The sequence below is a fragment of the Chiloscyllium punctatum genome, chromosome 9 (genome assembly GCF_047496795.1).
Source record: "Chiloscyllium punctatum isolate Juve2018m chromosome 9, sChiPun1.3, whole genome shotgun sequence".
Lineage (NCBI taxonomy): Eukaryota > Metazoa > Chordata > Chondrichthyes > Orectolobiformes > Hemiscylliidae > Chiloscyllium > Chiloscyllium punctatum.
In genome coordinates this window covers 13,384,313-13,391,397 of record NC_092747.1, presented here as the reverse complement: position 1 = coordinate 13,391,397, position 7,085 = coordinate 13,384,313, and the positions used below count along the sequence as shown (strand labels likewise).

Below are 7,085 nucleotides of genomic sequence, written 5' to 3'. Positions count from 1 at the left end.
AATAGTAGGCAAAATACCACTGGGTTTATTACCTCCACAAACAGGTGCTTTTTTGATTATTTATTTCTATTGACACATCAGCTGGGGATATAGCACATTCCTGATAACAGTCTCCACCTGCATCTATCATCAGACTTAATTGTATTGTGAAATAGTCAACTTGCATTTTAAGCAAACACAGTTTGAATTGCTTTAGGCACGCGTCTATCACAAGGTAGTGTACTGAATACAGTCAGGGACTTGGGAAAATGTAGCGTAGGAGGTTTGCGTTATATATGTGGACAAAACAGTCTGCTTCATCAGTAATGTAAGATCACAGAACAAGCAGATTTAATGGGAGATAGGTCCATGTAAAAGCCTTGTGTAAAGCCTTGTCCCATAAATAGTGAGAATAACGTTCAATAAATATTGCTGTCTATCTGCAACATAGCTGTCTACAGTCTCAATCAGACCGAGTCCTGAACAGTACTAGATAACAATCATGGACAGTGATACCTCATCAATTTTATATTCTACCACTCCAATTGTGGTAGAATTTTCTCTGTGGTGCAGTTGGTCAGTGTGTTGGCTGTTAACCAAAAGGTTGGTGGTTTGGAACCACCCAGGGACAGAGTGCTCACAGTTCTCACTCCAAACACCTTCTTTGTGCTCGCTTTGGCAGCACATATACTAAAATTGGAACGATAGAGAAGATTAGCATGGCCCCTGTCAAGGATGACACGCAAATTTGTGAAGCATTCCATATTTTAGTGGGTGGCACAGTGGCTCAGTGGTTAGCACTGCTGCCTCACTGGACCAGGGTTCAATTCCCACCTCAGGCGACTGTCTGTGTGGAGTTCGCACATTCTCCCTGTGTCTACATGGGTTTCCTCCAGGTGCTCCGGTTTTGTCCCACAATACAAAGCTGTGCAGGTCAGGTGAATCAGCCATGCTAAATTGCCCACAGTGTTAGGTGCATTAGTCAGGGATAAATATAGGGTAGGGGAATGGGTCTGGGTGGGTTACTCTTCGGAGGGTTGATGTGGACTTGTTGGGCCAAAGGACCTTTTTCCACACTGTAAGGAATCAAATTTTTTAAAAAAAATTCCTTCACATTTGCAAAGTTGATAGAGGCTTGTTCATTTCACATCCCTGCCTTTTAGATCCACTCCACGGTTAAGATAAATATTCAGTGAACGGAGTCAAACTTGCTGCCTCTCCACCTCCAGCAGCTGCCTCCCGCAGAAACAACTCTGCTGTCGAGAGGGTGAGTTTCAAGACAAGATATGGCTGAATGACCCCACCAGATTTGAACAGAAATCAGTCACTGTCGAGTCCAATTACTGAGATTGAACTTATCACGCCTGCACATTTGGCAAACAAGCTTGTCCAATTGAAGAATTAATGAGTTAAGTGGAGACAAGGCACCTCCGTAACTGAGGTTTATCATATTTCAATACTGCATTGATACTTTCAGAAAATCCACTACACTGCAAAGAGTGGTGAGCTACTGACTGCAAAATCCAAAGGGGCGTGCATTTCAGTCCCCTTGAGTCAGATCACATTAGTTCCCAACATCCTTACAAACAAGTCCATCATTCACTTGTTGCGATTGGTAAATTAATTCTGAATTCATAGGAAGGCCTAAAGAGCTAAAACATTCAGCTGCTTCCCAGCCCTGAAACTGTGCATTAGGTAGAATTTAATGTGTGCACATGTGAGAGGATGGATATTATAACAGCTCAGGATAAAATATGGATACATAAAAAAAGATTACCCATTGGCTATTCTGCAGAGATGATAAGGATCTGATGTGATTATTGACTTCATGCACCAAAGTATTCAGCCATCATGGAACTGCTGTGAGCAAGGCTAATCAAACACATCTTGAGGACATTTGAGAAAATAACATTCGTAACAAGACATTGTACACGGAAAACACTGCATGTGGTTGGGGGTGTCATATCTTCTAACAGATTGGTGCAAGAGACAGGGTTCAGAAAAGAGTGATGACCTGGGGCGTTCGGACCCTAGCTCTGATGAGGAAGTCATAGAATTGGAGTTGTTTTGTAAGCATATAAGCAGGGATCAATAGAGGGTGAGATTCATGACTTTAAAATGTGGGTGGCATAGATAATGTAGATGTACGCAAGCTATTTAACTGGGAGTGTGATTAAGTAGCTACAAGAAATGAGTACAAATTTAAACTGGTCTCGAGTGAGATCAGAGCTCAGACTGTTTCTCCGATACAGTAGCAGATAAAGCACAGTAGTCTCTCCATCAACAACTCCACAAAAACAATTGATTTGCCACCTGCCCCCCATCCCTCTCTCCCCCTCCCCCCCACCCCACCTCAGGAGAAGAGCTGGCTAGTTATCAACTCAAGGAGACCGTGAAGGACAAGAAAGCATTCATGCTCTTATGAAACATTTCACACAGAATCTTACAATGGTTACAGCACAGGAGGAGCCATTCATTCATCACACTCCTGCAGGGACAACTTCATCAGCCCCACTTCTGTATGTGCCCTGCCCCTCCACATCACCATATTTCATCACAGCCCTGCACTTGACTATTGTCAATAACTGATCCTGTTCGCTTTTGAAAGTCAAAATTAAATTTGCCTCTACTAAGCTCGTAAGCATTGTATTCCAAATCAAGAGCATTTATTGCGTAAAATATTTTCCCTCATGTTGCTCTTGGTTCTTTCGCCAGTTTTTTCAAATCTGTTTCTCAACTCGTAAACCAACACAAGGAATTTCTCCCATTTAGTCCATCCAGGTTGCTAATGATTTTGAAGCACATGACATCAAAGGATCGAGAATGAAATGGCACACTTATGAGGTAATTTGCAACAGAAGCAAACACAGCGTGAGAACTGTTTTTAAGAAAAGTGAGTATAGAATTCCTACAGTGTAGATACAGGCCATTCGGCCCATTGAGATTGCACCAAACCTTTGAAGAGCATGCCACATTGTCCCTGCATTTCTCATGGCTAACCTGGCGACCCTGCATATCCCTAGACACTATGGGCAATTTTGCATTGTCAATCCACCCTAACCTGTACATCTTTAGACTATGGGAGGAAACCAGAGCACTGGATACAGAATGAATATGTAAACTCCACACACTGAGTCACCTGAAGCTGTAATTGAACCTGGGTCCCTGGTGCTGTGAGGCAGCAGTGCTAACCACTGAGCCACCATGTTGTCCTCGACTGTACTGTAGTTAGGGCCTAATATACACTGCCTGGAAGTGTAGTGAAGGCTGATTCAATAAAGATATTTATTTTAATGGTTATTTAAATAGATTTAACATTCAAGGTTATTGGAAAAACAGGAACATGGCACAGAGTGATAACATGCTTTGGGTGGGACTGTGACTCAGTGATTAGCACTACTGTTTCACAGTACCAGGGACCTGGATTCAACTCCAGCCTTGGGCAACTGTCTGTGTGGAGTTTGCACATACTCCCTGTTCCTGTGTGGGTATTCTCCAGGTGCTTTGGTATCCTCCCACACTACAAAGATGTTCCGGACAGGATGGATTGGGATATCTGGTCGGCTTGGACTAGTTGGACCAAAGGGTTTGTTTCCGTGCTATACATCTCTATGGCTCTATAAATTGCCTGTAGTAAAAACAATGACTGCAGATGCTGGAAACCAAATACTGGATTAGTGGTGCTGGAAGAGCACAGCAGTTCAGGCAGCATCCAACGAGCAGCGAAATCGACGTTTCGGGCTTTTGCCCGAAACATCAATTTCGCTGCTCGTTGGATGCTGCCTAAATTGCCTGTAATGTCCAGGGATGAGCACATTAGGTGTATTAGCCATGACAGACGATATGTGATAGGGGTGGGTCTGGGTGGGATGCACTGGGAGGGTCAGTGTGAACTCGATGGGCAGGATGGCATATTTCCACCCTCTAGGGATTCCAAGCCAATGCAGGCACAATGAGCTGAATGGCGTCTTTCTGGAGGATAACATTTCCGTGAATGCTATCAAAGCTCCTAGCAATTTTCTCTTCCTTAAAAGAGGAGAGACTAGCTTCTCTGATCCATCCACACAACTGAAGAACCTCAGTCCTGACACCATTCGCCTAAATCTTTTCTGTTCCATTGCTTGTACCTTTATCTGAAAGTCTTTAATCTGAGTTGACTGGCTTTGCAATGCAGAGTGATGCCAACAGCATCGGTTCAATTTCCACATCAGCTGAAGGTCTCTCCTTCTCAACCTTTCCCTTGCCTAAGGCAGTGGTGACCCTCAGGTTAAACTACCATCGGTCATGTCTCTCTGAGTAGCACAATGGCGACTTACCTTTTTTGTACCCTCATAATCTCCCTATTCTTTCTCAGAACATTCCAAAGTACTTTACAGTAAAAGGCCCAGGGTTCCCGTGGAAGAAAACATAGCCGCCAAACTGTGTCTACAAGCAACAGTGATGTAACTAAAACAGAAATTGCTGGAAAATAGGTGGAGATGAAGCCTAGAGAGAGAGAGAGAGTGTGTGTGTGTGTGTGTGTGTGTGTGTGTTTGAGAGAGAGAGAGAGAGAGAAGCCAGAGGCCAGAATTGCAGATGCATGAAATCAAAAACAAAAGCAAAAACACAAATTTCTGGAAAATCTCAGCAGATCTGACAGCAAATCACTAGCACTGAGAAGGTAAACCTTAATTTGTATTCTGTGATGTTCCTTGATGGATAGGTACTGTCCAGATCACCTGAAAGATCTCTTTTGTTCTTTGTCATGAAAACTTCAGCATCAACCTGACAATCAGAGACAGGGGATACATCAGCCTCAGGATATTCTGCAGTGAGGCTTAAACCCATGATCTCTAAGGCTTGAATGTCACCACTGAAGATGGAACTGGATGATTGTTTGGATAAAAATCATAGAATCCCTACAGTGTGGAAGCAGGCTATTCAGCCTTTCTGAAAAGCATCCCACACGGATCCATTCCCCCTAGCCTATGACCCTACACTTACCACGGCTAAGCCACCTAGCCTGAACACAATTGACAATTTAGCATGTCCAATCCACGCTAGCCTGCATATCTTTGGACTGAGGGAGGAAACCAGTGTACACCCACACAGATACAGCGAGAATGTGCAAACTTCACAACGACAATTACCTGAGGGCAGAATCAAACCCAGGTCCCTGGCACTGTGAGGCAGCAATGCTAACCACTGAGCCACTGTGTGCTACCTGAAAAATAGGACATGGGGAAAAGGCAGGAGATTGGAATTAGGCAATAGAATTCGAACAGGCATGATGGGCAGAATAACCTCCTTCTGTACCGTATTAATTCTCTATCTCAGCAGCAAAGAAAGCAAAAGCTGAAGAATTCATCGTGGAGAACTGCAAGATATAATTGGAGAGCTGGGTGGAACTCTCCCCTTTCACGACTTTAGGGAGAATACTCCTGCTGAAGGGATGTTGCTGTCATAGGGAGTTTGCCTGCTATCCCAGAGCAGGATGTTGATCCTACAGGAAAGTTATTGACTCACCTTGCCGTGGGCAAAGCTCCAGGTTTTGATGCTGTACTGCTTGATCTCATCAAGCACAGACGTCTGGCTCTCTTACAGCATCTGTATATCAGTCTCTGTCACTGCTGGAGGAAAGGATCACTGCCCCAGGATAGTGACATAATGGTGGTGTCACCTGGCTAATAAGCAAGTGATCCATGCTAACGTCCTGTGGGCAAAGCTGCAAATCCAACTGTAGCAGTTGGTCAGATTTTAAGAAAGATGTAGATATTGTTTTAGGGCTAAAGAGATCAAAGTGAATAGGGAGAAATTTGGAACAGGGTACTGAGTCAGGTTATCAGCCATGGTCATACATATATCATATCCTGTTCTGATCATCTTATTATGGGAAGGATGTTATTAAGCTGGAGAGGGTTCAGAAGAGACTTATCAGGATGTTGCCAGGAATGGAAAGTTTGAGTTATGGGGAGATCCTGGATATGCTGGGACATTTTCACTGGGGGGGGGGGGTTGGAGTTTGAGGGGTGATCCAATCGAAGTTTATGAAATCATGGGGGCTATAGATAAGGTGAATTGGCGGGTGTCTTTTCCTGAGGAGAGGGATTTCAAGACTAGGGAGCATATAATTAAGGTGGCAGGAGAATGATTTAAAAAACAAATATGGGGTGACTTTTTTTCCAAAACGTTGTTCGTGTGTGGAATGAACTTCCAGAGGAAGTGGGGGATGCAAATACAATGATAATGTGTAGCAGACATTTGGATAAGTACATCAATAAGAAAGGTTTGGAAGGATTGGGGCCAAGCGCAGGCAGGGTGCAACTAGTTTGAAATAGATGTCAGCATGGACTGGTTGGACCGAAGGACCTGTTTCAGTGCTGTATGATTCTATAACTCTATGAATGGGGGAGCAGGTTCAATGAGTGGAATAGCCTCCTACTGATCCTGTATTCCATGTTTCTTTTCAGGCTATGTCCATTAGGATAAACTCACAGTTAAGTTGACAATGCTCATATACCTGAAGACCTTCTCTGCATTGAATTGGTCCCTTGACTATCCATACACTGGTATTTTGGGGCATATCGTTCTCATTTCTGCTCTCAGATGCCTGCAGACCATAAACACAGAGGGTGTTCACTTACACAGCAGAGTGGACGGAAAGTTGTTCCAAATTATCAGACTGACATCCAGTAACCAGCCATGCCCCATTCCCATCAGAATTGCTCCCTGCCTACAATGCTACACCAGTGTTCCTTACCAAAGACCACGCTCAGCTGGAAATAGACAAGCTCTTTCAGATGTGGAAAAAGTTGGAAGCATGAAAACCAATGCCATAGTCTAGGATGTTACCACATCTCCATCTCTGAGCATTGGCAATATGGCACTGGAACTTCATATTGCTCGGCTCCACAATTACCCAGCAATCTTTCACTGATACTGAAAAATAACACACATTGAAAAAGTTACAGCTGGCTTGTTGAAACTGAGTAAGATACCTTGCAACAACAACTGCAGATTGAGAACCACCAAACTGCAAGCCTACCGAACCTTCATCTTCAGCGCACTCACCTACAGTGGCAAGACCTGAGGCACTAGGTACGGGGAAAGGTGAAACCGTTGCCCCC

General features: G+C 43.9%; 1 non-coding gene across 1 annotated transcript; it reads left to right on the top strand.

The window, feature by feature from the left end:
- The first annotated feature begins 645 nt into the window (after window positions 1-645).
- LOC140481709 (U6 spliceosomal RNA) lies at window positions 646-749 on the top strand. The gene has a single exon (XR_011961588.1). It is a non-coding gene; the product is annotated as a U6 spliceosomal RNA (small nuclear RNA).
- Window positions 750-7,085: the final 6,336 nt, after the last annotated feature.